The sequence below is a fragment of the Phyllostomus hastatus genome, unplaced genomic scaffold (assembly GCF_019186645.2).
Source record: "Phyllostomus hastatus isolate PE091 unplaced genomic scaffold, TTU_PhHast_1.1 phas_contig_41, whole genome shotgun sequence".
Taxonomy (NCBI): Eukaryota; Metazoa; Chordata; class Mammalia; order Chiroptera; family Phyllostomidae; genus Phyllostomus; species Phyllostomus hastatus.
In genome coordinates this window covers 10,795,611-10,808,179 of record NW_025333876.1, presented here as the reverse complement: position 1 = coordinate 10,808,179, position 12,569 = coordinate 10,795,611, and positions in this window count along the sequence as shown.

Here is a 12,569-nt window from a genome sequence, read left to right as displayed (position 1 = left end):
GAGCAGGTGGTGCAGGGATGGGTACCGCTGACCCATGGCAGGTTGATGTAATCACACTCCTGCTTAGTTCAGAGGGGTATAAGTATGAAATCACATGTGTAGACATGGCTACTGGACTTTTAGCTGCTTACCCCACATGGCACCTGGATCAGAAAACAGAAATTGCTGCACTGGAGCATTTATGCACTGCTTATAGGTGACCTTTTGTTACAGGGTGCAGCCAAGAGGGGGGACCCCAAATGGGAATTTGAAATGGGGTCCAGAACTTAAGGTGTCCAGGAGATTTTAAGATGTCTCCACCCCCACCCCCAGGTGTGGGTTGGGGGAAGGGACAAATGCAAATGGAGCAGGGCCATTGAGAGCTGTTTTGCATAGCAACAGCCTTGCAGCTAAGCTCTGGTGTGGTCATTTAACATACCTATAGCCTTTGGCTGGTCGCTTAGATATGTTAAATAGCTGTGGCCATGCCCTGAGCCAGGGGAATGGAAGTAACTTCCCCACCAAGACTTAACTGGGGGGGGGCAGGTCCCCCAAGTTACAGCGCCTGCATGGGAGCTTGGAGATGATTGACTCTAGGACATGGGGCCAGGCCTGCCCAGACTCAAGATGGCAGCCCAGTAAAGCTGGAAGGATATGAGTTCTGGCATGTAAAGCCGAGTGTGGGAGGAGTCGGAAATGAGGCTGCAGAGGAAGATTGGCCGCAGGGATTTAAAACACAGACTTGGCGGCCATTGAGAGGGAGAACCATGCTGCTTTAGGAAGGAGAGCCATGCGCAGCCCTGAGAAGGAGAGCCATGCACAGCCCTGAGGAGGTGAACCATGCGCAGCCCTGAGAGGGAGAGAATCATGTGGCTGTGGAGGTGCAGAGAGGATCACGGCCATTGGAGAGAGAGCCACACAGTTTTAGCAGAGTGAAGACTCCCGCATCCCTGAGAGAAGGAGAACCACGCGGCCTGGACAGAGTGGGGACCCCCACAGCTTCAGGAGGGGAACCACCACCTGGTTTTAGCAGAGATCCCGGCGACTCAGCTGAGGGTGCCAGGAACCCAGGGAGGTCTCCCAGTCGAGATGGAGGACTAACTGGGAAGAACCAGGGACTGCCTGAGCCATGGACTTCTATTTCCTTTCCTGAGATACGGTACTCTGGACTGGGCAAAGGGGGAAGGAAGGAAAGACTGTGTCTGTTTGTGGGTGTTTTTAGGGACTTTAGGATTTTTGATAAAGACATTAGGTCACTACTTGAAGTTTGTACAGCATTAAATAAACATTTCCTTTCCTTTTCACAAATCTCTGACATTGAGAGACATCTTTCCTAGGATGGCGGACATAACGGACCCGGGGCCTTCTTTCAATAATAGTATATCGTCCCAGGCCCCCCTTGTTGTGTTCTGTAACACTTTGATCACTGAAAATGATCGGGGATGCATTTCACTGAGGTCTTGGTGCGATGGGCCTGAGACCTGCAGATTGACTGGAAGTTCCATGTGGCCTCTCACCCCAAGCTTCCAGAATGATTGAATGGTACAATGGTCTCTTAAAGCAGGGCCTGCAAGCTGTGGCTGCCATCCCTAAGCTGGGGAGTTGGACAAAACTCTTATAGACTGTCCTCCAGAATCTAAATGGGTGGAGTTGGAGGGCGGGGGGCTATTTTTGATGGAAAGTGTACTCCACCGGACTGCTGCTCCAAATCAGCTGCAGGTATAGACTAAGGTGCTTTGCTAAAACCAGGCATGGGAAAAAGGGAACATTCTCTTGCCTATACCTGAGGGTCTGAAGTGAGGGCAAAGAGCCACTTGGATGTGGCCTTGGGAAATAAAAGCCCCCTATATGTGTTGGATGGCTCTTGTTTCCCCTTGGGGACAAGGAGTGGAGAGAAGCTTGCAAATAGTATCCTGGGTAATTGGGTATTTGCACACAAGGAAGCACCTTCTGCCAGCCACCGTCAAAGGTCCAGAAACTTGCTTGTATATTGCATGAGGTTCATAATTTGCCATTGTTGATGCCTATAACTACTTTGTCTCTTTACCCCCAGGGTGTAAAGTAACACCTTAGTGGACTGGGTACATATGTATGCCTCAGTGGTTAAACAAGTGCTGGGTCTGCACTGAACTCTCCCTGAGCATGTCTGCCAGCCTCCCATGATGCATCTGTCCAGCTTCTGTCTCAAATTGGACTTGGTTATAGTGCCAGTGAGATAGTGCACATCCCTGGTGGAATACAACCTGGACTGACATCTACACTGGGGCAAAGCAACAATATGACCAGTCCAAGCTATTCATTAGCTACTCCATATGGGATGACTTACAGCTGAGGCCATGAAGCTGGCTGGACCAGCTCCCCTTTTCATTGAGGAGTACAAAGGACAAGCTCAGGTGGGCTGGACTCCTATAGGTCTGTGTCAGATTCAGACTTTAAAGCATGCCTGGGAGGCATGGGTTGTGGTTCCCACTGGGGCCCCCTGCATGTGTGGCTCACATGGGTGGCCTTACCTACCCAGAAACTGGGCTGGCCATTGTACCTGGGGATGGCCCTATTTGCCTGCTGAAGTTCAGAAACTCTTGTAGTCTGGACAACCAATTGGGGGGCATTTACGGCGTGACCCCAGTAAAATGTACTCCCTGGTGGTATTACACATTATCTATTTTTTTCTCTTCAAGTTGCTTCTAAAGTCACAGAGACTGAGATAACTGCTTTAGCTTTGCACACTGCTTGTGCATTGAATGCAGCACATGATTCCTTAAGACTCTTAAATGAGGAAATGTACCAACTAAGGAAAGTAACCTTAAATATGCTTACTGCATCACAAGGTAGGGTGTGTGCCCAAGTAGGGGCTGAGTGCTGTGTATACACTCCAGATGTCCATCACAGTGTTAGCCAAGATTTATGGGCATTAGCTTCTGCGACCCATGCTATCAAACACCTGACAGGTGATCCCCTGCAGGAATGGTGGGCATCCTTAACCACTGAATGACAGTGGATCCTTGTTGTCTTGGGTGGTAGTGCTAGTGCTGTGGTCACTTGTTGCAAGAGTCTATATTGCTGTTGTGGTATATGGGTGCAGGGCTCTGCCCTCCTCACCAAGGGACATTCACAGAAGACATCCTTGCACAGATTGTGTGGTGAGGAACCCTGAAGGGGTGGATTGTAGGGTAAATGGAGTCAGTCAAGCTCCCTTACCAAGATGTCTGGGCAACTAAGATAAGCAGCATTCCCATAGCCTTGAGACTGGTCCAATAAGCAGCAATCCCATAACCTTGAATGGGCCCGCATGCACAGAATCATGCTTTGTTATATAATATCTTGGCACCTCATCAGCTTTTTGTACATTTAGTATATAAGGGAGTTGGGACTTCCGCTGTGAGGCACAAGGTTTGCAGCCACATGGATTCTACCCTAGAATAAAGGCATGTCAGGCATTCCCATGGCTCCAAAAATTTTCTTTCATCTGCCTGAATCTCAAGTGAACCTGCCTGGCCTTGAAAGGCTGCAAGACACACCTGAAGCTGGGGTAAGAGATGAATAGTGACTGTTTATGACTCAGATAGAATCTGGACTGGACAGAGAGTTGTTTAATGTGGAAAACTGCGTATTTGTTAGGAGTGGCAGGCAGCACCCAGGGGAACTTTTCTTTAAAAAAGAACTGAGCAGCCATGCAAGGACCTCGTGCATTCAGGTACCTCATTTGTGCAGTGACTGGGCCAATGAAAAGGGAGGAGTGGGGGCGTGATTTACTCCTACTCAAGGTTCCTCATGGATTGATCTAAGGAGTGCAGCAGGGGCTCGGAGAGGCAGTGGTCACCAAGACTTCTTTCAATAGCAAAATTGAGCAGCCATGCAGGAACCTCACATGCGAACAGTGCCCAGGCCAAGAAAGAGGGAGGACAGGGGCACAATTTACTATCATTCAGTGCACCTTACAGACTGATCAAAGGATCACAAAATGAAGTGGATTATCAGTACCAGTTTAGCAAATATGTGCCCAGTGGACAGTGTGGGACACACTGTGCTCTGCGGGCGTGGGCTGGAAACTGGCACCTGTGATTATTGCAGTGGAGACTGAACCCCCATCCTTGCAGAACCACAGGGAAGTGGGCGGGGGCGGGGGGGGGGACAAAAACAAAGCCCAGTAGCCTTCTGCCTGTAGGGTCCTGCAAGACCTGCAAAACTCGCTTGGCAGGTATAAACTTAGCAGGAAGGATTTTTTCCCCAGACTAAGACAAAAGATCTGGAGCTGTGAGAAAACCAGACAAAGATCCAAAAAGAAGTCAGAAGGCAAATGCCAACATCTGAGACAAATTTTACTTTGCTTTCATTCAGAACTTGCATTTATTTTTATTTCTCTTCTTTCCATTTATTTAGTTTTTTTTTGTTTTGTTTCTTTGCTTTTATTGTATGATTTGTTTTTTATTTTCCCTTTCATATTGCGTTTTAATTTTTCTTCCTTCACTTCTATTCCAAAAAACAAACTACTCTTGGTTTTATATTTTACTCTTTTTATTCAGATTATATATTTCTTATTACATTATTTGGATTTCAAATCCCACACAGGACCCTTCCCTGGTCTTAATCCATTTCACCACCGTCCTGAGCTTTATTACTATAGTGGTTAACTTTATTTTCTCTCACACTATTACAAGTTTCTATCCCTTACTCTCACTATTTCTCCTCCATCTAAATTCACATAAGCACTCTTCTTTTATAAGTCAGAACAAATTCTTTTTACCTTCTAATAAGAGTCCTATTTCTCTTTCATGTTTCATAATCAGAGACTAGTTTGGTGAAATATCATGGTTATTGATGTGTTTCTCCAAAGGATCTCCTATGTGTTCACTATTGTTCCTACTTTATATCCCATAAAATATTCTCCTGTTGTCTTACTCCATTTCACCTTTACCCTGCTCCTGATCAGTTGAGTGAAGAATGTTATTTCATTGTCTTTTTTCTTCCTTTATTTTCCTTTTTTCTTTTCTTTCTTTATTCCCCCTCCCTCAACCTATGCTTTACTCCTTACTCTAATTAGTTTGCTTCACCCATCCACTCATAATCACCTTTCTTTACTTTAGATATCTCATTTTCATTTTTAGCTTTTCTACAATATTCTTATCTTTGTTCTACCTTTATTAAACTTCATTCAGGTGTCATTGCTATTGATACTGTTGTGTTTTTTCTGCAATTTTGATCCTGTTGGCCCAGTACCTTTTCAATTATGCTTCAAACATCATAGTACATTTGTCCCTCTTCTTACTGTTGCAGGGTGCAGCCCAGAGGGGGGACCCCAAATGGGCATTTGAAATTGGGTCCAGAACTCAAGGTGTCCAGGAGATTTTAAGATGTCTCCACCCCTTCCCCCACAGGTGTGAGTTGGGGGAAGGGGCACACAGAGCAAAAACATGCAGGGAAGCTTTGCAGCTAATCCATGGCATGGTCATTTAACATACCTATAGCCTTTGGCTGGTCACTTAGATATTCTAAATAGCTATGGCCATGCTCAAGGCCAGAGGGATGGAAAGGGACCACTCCCCAAGATGGGACTGGGGGGCAGGTCCCCCGAGTTACAGCACCTGCGTGGGAGCTCGGAGAAGATTGGCTCCATGACATGGGGCCACACCTGCCCAGACTCATGATGGCAGTCCAGTAAAGCTGGAAGGATATGAGTTCTGGCATGTGAAGCCGAGTGTGGGAGGAGTTGGAAATGGGGCTACAGAGGAAGACTGGCGCAGGGATTTAAACCCAGAGACGGCAGCCATTGAGAGAGAGAACCACGCAGCTTTAGCAGAGTGAAGACTCCCGCAGCCCTGCAAGGGAGAACCATGTGGCTGTGGAAGTGCAAAGAGGATCACAGCTATTGAGGAGAGAGAGAACCACGTGGCCTTGACAGAGTGGAGACTCCAGCAGCCCTGAGAGAGAGAATCACCATGCAGCTTTAGCAGAGAACCGCCACTCAGCTTTGGCAGAGCGGCGACCCCTCCCCCCACCTCCTTGCAGCCATTGTGCAGGGGGAGAAGCACGCAGTTTTGGCTGAGTGGGGACTCCCGTGGCCCTGGGAGAGAGGACCATGTGGCTTTGCCAGAGTGGGGACCCCCGCAGCTTTAGAAGGGGGAACCACCACCTGGTTTTAGCAGAGATCCTGGTGACTCAGCTGAGGGTGCCGGGAACCCAGGGAGGTCTCCCAGTTGAGATGGAGTACTAACTGGGAATAACCAGAGGACTGCCTGAGCCATGGACTTCTATTTCCTTTCCTGAGATACTGTACTCTGGACTGGGCAAAGGGGGAAGGAAGGGAGGACTGTGTCTGTTTGTGGGTATTTTAAGGGACTTCGAGATTTTGGTGAAGTCATTAGGTCACTACTTGAAGTTTGTACAGCATTAAATAAACATTTCCTTTCCTTTTCACGAATCTCTGGCATTGAGAGACGTCTTTCCTCTGGCGACAGACATGATGGACCTAGGGGCTTTTTAAAATAATAGTATATCATCTTAGGCCCCCCCTTGTTTGTTAGGTAACATTACTTCCTTGTTTCTGTCACCCTTTCATGTTTTACTTATGTTTCAAATATTATCTCCCTTTGTTCACCTCAGTTGCATACTATTTCTTATCAATTCTCCTCTCTCTTTACAAAAAACATTTTCACCTCTTTTAGTCATCTTATATTCCCTTTGTCATATCTTATAATATCCATAATATCTCTTCACCTTTATTTTTAATTTTTTAAAATATTTTTAAAAATTTATTTTTAAAGAGGGGAAGGGAGGGAGAAAGAGAGGGAGAGAAACATCAATGCATGGCTGCCTCTTACACAACCCCCACTAGGGGGGACCTGGCCTGCAACCCAGGCATGTGCCCTGACCAGGAAGTGAACCTGCAACCCCTCAGTTCGCAGGCTGGCACTCAATCCACTGATCCACACAAGCCAGGGCCTCTTTACCTTTATTAATTTGAGTTCAATTGAGGTAGAGACTGCTGATGAGATATGGGTGTCTTTTTTTGCTGGTGTAGATTTGGTTGTCTGTTAATATTTTTTTGTTAACCAAATCTGTATACAACAGCACAAAATACAAGGTGGGAATTATGAATACCATGAAAACTGCTGGAGGGGAGAACCCAGTAACAAAGGAAGCACCAACAAGTAAAACACCCACACAACCAGATAAAGGGCAACCTTAGAGCATCCAGACAAAGATATCAAAGAGACCACACCAATGAGTCCCACAGACACCTACCACAGAATTTCACCCTATGAAGACTGCTGGCAAAGCAAAACATCAACAATCATAGAAACAAACAAAAAGAGTCACCTACAAAGGGGAGATAGAGAAAGAACCAACAATTGAAAGGAATGGAGATTTCTCAGTAAAAGAGCTAAGTGAAATGGAGGCAAACAAACTATCAGATATAAAATTCAAAAGAATGGTTATATGGATGCTCAAAGAATGCAATGACAAAAAAGGATCTGAGTAGGAACAACAGTAGTATGAAAAGGGAATTAAAAATTATAAACAAGAACGAGGAGGAAATTAAGAATACAATATCTGAAATAAAAATACACTGGAAAGAATTACAAGTAGGTTGGATGAAGCAGAGGAACAAATTAGTGAGCTGGGAGACAAGATAGAAAGAATACCCGGTTAGAGCAACTGAATGAAATGAAAATGAAAAAAGAATTTAAAAAGTCTGAAGACAGCTGAAGGAAAACATGAAATGCAATGACATTCAAATCATAAGAATACCAGAAGAGAACAAAAAATCTAAGGGATAGAAAGCCTGGTTGAAAAAATAAGGACTGAAAACTTCACTAATGTGGACAGGGGAAAAGCCATACAAGTTCAGGAAACATGGAGGGTCCCAATCAAGATGAACACAAAGAGGCTTACACCAAGATACATCATAATTAAAATGACAAGTTTTAAAGACAAAGATAGAATCTTAAAAGCAGCAAGGGAGAAACAAGAAGTGACATACAAGGGAGCTCTCCTAAGACTAGCAGCTGACTTTTCTTAACAGAAACACTGCAAGCCAGGCAAAAATGGCAAGGAATATTCCAAATAATGAAAAGCAAAGGCCTACAAACCAACTCTACCCAGTGAGGCTCTCAATTAAAATGGTAGGCGAAATAAGGAGTTCCCAGCCTTCTGACCAAGAGAGCCTGAAACTAGAAACTAACCACAGGGAAAAAACTCACAACCTCTCAAATTTATGGAGACTGAATAGCCTGCTATTAAACAGTGAATGGGTCAAGAATGAGATCAAGGAATAAATCAGAAAATTTCTGGAAACAAATGAAAATGAACTCACAACAACCCAAAACTTATGGGACACAGCAAACGCAGTCCTGAGAAGGAAGTTCAGAGCAATATAGGTCTACCTGAAAAAGACAGAAGCATTTCAAATAAACAACCCTACATCTACAAGAACTGGAGGTACAAAAAACAAAGCCAAGAGCAAGTAGAAGGAAGCAAACATGCAAGATCAAAGCAGAATTAAGTGACATAGAGACTAAAAGAACAATCCAAAAGATCAATAAATCCAGGAGTCGGTTCTTTGAAAAGATAAACAAATTGACAAGCTTTTAAGCAGACTTATCAAGAAAAAATGAAAGAGGACCCAAATAAATAAATAAAAAATGAAAAGGGAGAGATTACAACTGATACCAAAGAATTACAAATGATTATAAGAAATTACCAGGAACAACTATGTGCCAATAAATTTGAAAACTTGGGTGAAATGGACAAATCCCTAGAAAAATAGAATCTTCCAAAACTGAATTAAGAAGCAGAAAACCTGAACAGATTAATAACAGCTGATGAAATCGAAGAAGTAATAAAAAAAATCCTGGCACAAAAAAGCCCTGGACCAGATGGTTTTAGAGAAGAATTTTAAAAATATTTAAGGAAAACCTAACCCCTATCCTTCTCAGACTATTCCAAAAAAAATCTAAGAAGTGGGAAGACTCCCAAAATCTTTTTACAAAGCCAGTATCCTCCTAAATCCAAAATCAGATAAAGACTCAAGAAAGAAAACTACAGGGTAATATCGCTGGTGAACATAAATGCTAAAATCCTAAAAAGAAATTGGCAAACCACATCTAGAAATATATTAGAAGGATCATACATCATGACCAAGTGGGATTCATCTCAGGGATGCAAGGTACAATATTCGCAAATCAATAAACCTAATACATCACATAATAAAAGGAAAGGCAAAAGTCACATGATTATATTAGTAGATGCAGAAAAAGCATTTGATAAGGTGCAGCACCCATGTATGATAAAAACTCTCAACAGAGTGTGAGTAGAGTGAGCATTCCTCAGTATATTAAAGGTGATACGTGAGAAACCAACAGCCTACATCATACTCAATGGACAAAAACTAAAAACTTTCCCACAAAGATCAGGAACAAGATTAGAACGGCAGCTTTCACAACTTCTATTCAAGATAGTATTGGAAGTTCTAGCCACAGCAATCAAACAAGAAAAAAAAATAAGAAACATCCAAATTGGAATGGAGGAAATACAACTGTCATTGTTTGCAGATGATATGATAGTCTACACAGAGAAGCTTATAGATTCCACCAAAAAACTACTCAACCTAATAAGTGAATTTGGCAAAACAGTAGGATTCAAAGTCAATATTCAGAAATCAAAGATACTGTTTACACCAACAAGAAAATATCATAATCAGAAATCAGCAAAAAAAAATCCCATTTGCCATAGTAACAAGAAAAATAACATTCCTAGGAATAAATCCTATCAAGTACATAAAAGACCAGCACTCTAAAAAATACACAACATTGAAAAAATTAAGGAAGACACAAATGAATGGAATCATATACTGTGTTCATCAATTGGAAGTCCTGATAGCATCAAAATGTCCAAATTACCCAAAGTAATTCATAGATTCAATGCAATCCCTGTTAAAGTACCAATGACATATTTCACAGACATAGAACAAACATTTTAAAAATTTATATGAAACTTAAATGACACTGAATAGTTGCAACAATTTTGAGAGAGAAGAACAAAGTAGCAGGTATACCAAACTATATTACAAGGCCACTGTAATCAAAACAAATACTGGCGTTTTAATAAAAAAAAACAACAGTATTGTAATAAAACTATATTACAAGGCCACTGTAATCAAAACAGTATGCCATAAAAATAGACACACAGATCAATGGAACATAAGTTAGAGTCCAAAAGTAAACTGAACTTTCTGTAGTCAGTTAATATTCATCAAAGAAGGTAGAAGTGGACTAAAAACGGCTTCTTCAACAAATGGTGTTTGGAGAGTTGGACAGCTACATGCAAAAAAAAAAATCAAAAAAAAATAAAAAAGAAAAAAAAAGAAACTGGATCACCAGCTTACACCATACACAAAAATAAATTCAGGTGGACAGCAGACTTAAATATGTGGTGACACCTTAAAAGTCCTAAAGGAGAACATAGGCAAGAATATCTCAGATATTCCATGCAGCACATATTTTCACTGATATATCCCCTAGAGCAAGGGACATAAAAAAAAAGAACAAACAAATCGACCTTAACATAAAAAGCTTATGGATGGCTAAAGAAAACAAGAGTATAATGAAAAGGCAATGAACCATATGGGAAAATATATTTGCAAATGGTACCTCAGATGAGATTTCTTTCTTTCTTTCTTTCTTTCTTTCTTTCTTTCTTTCTTTCTTTCTTTCTTTCTTTCTTTCTTTCTTTCTTTCTTTCTTTCTTTCTTTCTTTCTTTCTTTCTTTCTTTCTTTCCTTCTTTCTTTCTTTCTTTCTTTCTTTCCTTCTTTCTTTCTTTCTTTCTTTCTTTCTTTCTTTCTTTCTTTCTTTCTAGTAAATTATTTTTCAAAACCATTTTTTAAAGATGCTATTTACTTATTTTTAGGGAGAGGGGAAGGGAGAAAGAGTTGGGGAGAAACATTAATGTGTGATTGCCTCTGGTATGTCCCCACTGGGCTTCTGGCCTGCAACCCAGGTATGTGCTCTGACTGGGAATTGAATCAGGGACGCTTTGGTCCTCAGGCCAGTGCTCAATCAACTGAGCCACAGCAGCCAGGGCTTGCATGAGTGTTTGATCTCAAAAATATATAAAGAATTCACATGACTTCACTCCATGAAGACAAAAATCAATAAAAAATGGGCAAAGGACCTGAACAGACACTTCCCTAAAGAGGACATACAGAAGTCCCAGAGACATATGATCTGGGACTTCTGTATGTGCTGTTTGATAGCTTGTGATGCTCAGTATCACAAGCCATCAGAGAGATGAAAATTAAAATCACAATTAAGTATCACGTCACATTTGTCAGAATAGCCATCATAAACAAATCAACAAACAACAAGGGCTGGAGAGGTTGTTAAGTAAAGGAAACACTAGTACACTGTTTGTGAGAATGCAGACTGGTGCAGCCACTGTGGAAAACCATATGGAATTTCCTCAGAAAACTAAAAATAAAACTTCTGCTTGACCCAGCAATCCCACTGCTGGAAACAGACACTAAGTATCCTGAAACACCAATTCAAAAGAACCTATGTACCCCAATGTTCATAGCAGCAAAATTTATAATAGCTAAGTGCTGCTAGCAACCCAAGTGCCCATTAGTAAATGAGTGGATCAAAAAACTATGGTACATTTACGCAATGGAATACTATTCAGCAGAAAGAATACTAAACAGGTGCTCCTGCCCTTCGTGATAGCATGGATGGAACTGGAGAGCATTATGCTACATGAAATAAGCCAGCCCATGAAAGAGAAATACCATATGATCTCACCTATATGTGGAACCTAATCAGGAAAACAAGCAAGCATAATAGAACCAGAGACATTTCATTTCTGCAAAGAAATAAAGAACAAACTGACAGTAACCAGAGGACAAGGGGAAGAGGAATAATGAAGGAAAATGTTTAAAGGACACATGGACAAATCCAAAGGGGGTAGATTAGATGGTGGGAGGCAGGGATGGGTAGGGAGGTGGCACATTGTAGGGTGAAAATGGAGAAAACTGTTCTTGAAGAACAATAAAAAGAGAGAAAGATCAAACTGACAGTAACCAGAGGAATGGCAGGAGGGGCATAATGGGGGAAAGATGGTGAAACATCATCAAGGAACATGTATAAAAGACACTTGGATAAACTGAAAGGGGATAGGTCTGAGTGTGGGAGGTGGAGTTCAGTGGGGAAGGTGACAGTGGTGGGGAGAAAGTGGAGATATCTGGACTTGAACAACAATAAAAAATATAGGTATTTATATATTTATGATAAATGCATAGATAGTTGGTATAGTATCAAATAAGTTTTCAATTATTAGCTTAGTAATTAATGAATATATTATCAAGTGCCTATATACTAATGTGGATATGAGTAAATATATAGAGAAAATACTAAATTAATTATTTTTAAATTTTATTTTTATTTGTTATCTTTATATGTTATGTGTTGATTTTTATTAATTTTTCAATCATTTCACTTCCAACTTTTTATCAAACTAATTCAAATTTATCAAAGGTAGATGAGGCTAAGCATACATATCTTGCTTTGAAGAAATTAACCTAAAGTAAAGATCAGATTTT